Here is a 2,198-nt window from a genome sequence, read left to right as displayed (position 1 = left end):
CTAAACTCTTCCATTAGTTTGACAACTTCTATGGATGGCAATGATCGCTTGTTGTTGATGATGTCTTTGATGTACCTTGCATAGGAAAGTACATGTAAGTAGCCCCTAAGTCCCACAAGGCATGGTCAAATTGCTGGGTGCCAATGGAACATGTGATGGTAGGGTATCCAAGATCCTTTTTCTTTTTAGGTAGATGGTTGAGTATAGCAGTGCTACACTCTTCTGTCAATTTGACAACTTCTATGGATGGCAATGGTCGCTTGTTGTTGATGATGTCTTTGATGTACCTTGCGTAGGAAAGTACATGTAAGAAGTCCATTAGGGGGATGCTCACATGTATCTTCTCTATCATCTCAACAAAATGAGCAAATTGCTCGTCCATGGCTTGCTTTCTTTTCCTTATCTTAAACGACAAGTAACTAGTGTCGATGAAGTCTTGCAGTGCCATTTCCTCTTCTTCTTGATATTTTGTGTTTTAGTTGAGGAAGAAGATCCCTCCTCCTATTGCCCTTGTGCCTTCCCTATTTTATCGTTGGGGTTCCATGGATCATGAGTTGACTTACCACCCCTCGTGGTCACTGCATTAACTTTTTCAAGACAATTCTCGGGTTACCCTGGGATCTTCCCTTTATTATTAATAGGAACAATAGTAGCAATTTGAGCTAATTGTGTTTCTATCATTTTATTAAAGCTCAATTGATTTTTAACAGGGGAAGATAAATCTTCTATTTTTGAGTTAATATTTTCTAGCATTTTGTAATTAAAAGTTAGCTTTTTAGTGAGGCTTTCATTTATTTTAGGTTGACCTAAAACTGGGTCTTTTAAGGAAGGTTGATTCGAATTGAAATTTGAATTATAATTATTATTACCTCCTTGGAAGCATGACTGATTATTATGACCTTGTTGGAACCTGTTGTTGATGTATGATGCTTCTTCACGGGTCTGGGGGCAGTCATTCCCTGAGAGTCCGACTTCTCCACAGACGTCACATGTCATATGTGAGTCCATGGCCTGGAAGGTGGCCTTCATTGCTTCTTTTTCATTGGCCCTCTCGTCTAGTCTCTTCAACAGCAAATCCATTTTTGCGGCAAGCATATCCGCCTCATTGACAGTATGCATGCCTTTTTGTTGTTTTCTTTCTTCCCCCAGCTTTGATTGGCCACCATCTTTTCGATGAGAGCCGTGGCTCCATTAATGGTGGTGGAAAGAAATGATCCTCCAGCAGCGGCATCTACGTGCCCCTTTGACATGGGCGTAAGCCCCTCGTAAATGTTCTAGAGCATGAGCTAGTTTTCCATCCCGTGGTGTGGGCATGCCTGGATGTAATTCTACAGCCTTTTCCATGCCTCAGGGATAGATTCCATTGAAGTTTGCTAGAAATTTGAAATTTCCCCCTAAGGGCATTGGTTCTGCCCATGGGGAAACTTAGCGATGAACACCCAAAACATTTGTCCCACATATTGATAGCTTTCTTCTCCTTGTAGAACCATTGTGTCGCCTTCCCTGCAAGGGAGAAGGGAAACAAACAGAGCTTGATGCTAGCTTGTGTGGCATGTTTGATGACAATAGTGTCGCACAGCTCTAGGAAGTGTTGCCAGTGTGCACTTGTGTCCTCTCTTGGCAAACCACAGAATTGGTTTGCCTACACCATCGTGATTAGGCTAGTGCATAGCTTGAAGTTTCCATTACCCGTGTTGATAGCGGGCCCAACAGGCACGTTGGCAACAATAGGGGTGTAGTCGTGGAGTGTCTTGGCCATAGCGGTAGTATCGGATGGTGCGGTGGTGACTGGTTCACTTGCTGGTGGAGTGATAGAAGAAGAAGCGGTATGAGACTGGCTCTTCCTTAAGAGAGCCTCCGGATTTTCTATGTAGTTATTCGCTAGGTCGAAACCACCCATACACTATCCTGTTTTCATCCACAACAGGAAGAAAACAAGCAGAGTTATCCTGCATAAACTATAGCTACCATTACATGCATGTGATCATGATCATGTCCAACTAGATTCTTTAACCTAGGCCCTCCCCGGCAATAGCACCAGAAATGCGTGTTGGCATTTCTTAGCGCAATCACCAAGTATGGAGGTTTTACGTCCATCCCCGGCAATGGCGCCAGAAATGCTTGTTGTCATTTCTTAGCACCATCACTAAGATTGAGTAAACCTTAGCAACACTGCTAAGAAACACCAACCATGGTAG

The 2,198-nt window shown here is 43.3% G+C and overlaps 1 non-coding gene across 1 annotated transcript; it reads left to right on the top strand.

Moving 5' to 3' along the window:
* Window positions 1-1,296: 1,296 nt before the first annotated feature.
* LOC136524970 (small nucleolar RNA R71) lies at window positions 1,297-1,402 on the top strand. Its single transcript, XR_010776313.1, has one exon. It is a non-coding gene; the product is annotated as a small nucleolar RNA R71 (small nucleolar RNA).
* The last annotated feature ends 796 nt before the right edge of the window (window positions 1,403-2,198 follow it).

Source organism: Miscanthus floridulus, chromosome 18, assembly GCF_019320115.1.
Source record: "Miscanthus floridulus cultivar M001 chromosome 18, ASM1932011v1, whole genome shotgun sequence".
Classification (NCBI taxonomy): Eukaryota; Viridiplantae; Streptophyta; class Magnoliopsida; order Poales; family Poaceae; genus Miscanthus; species Miscanthus floridulus.
The sequence above is the reverse complement of the archived record's forward strand: the minus strand, read 5'-3'. Positions and strand labels throughout refer to the sequence as shown.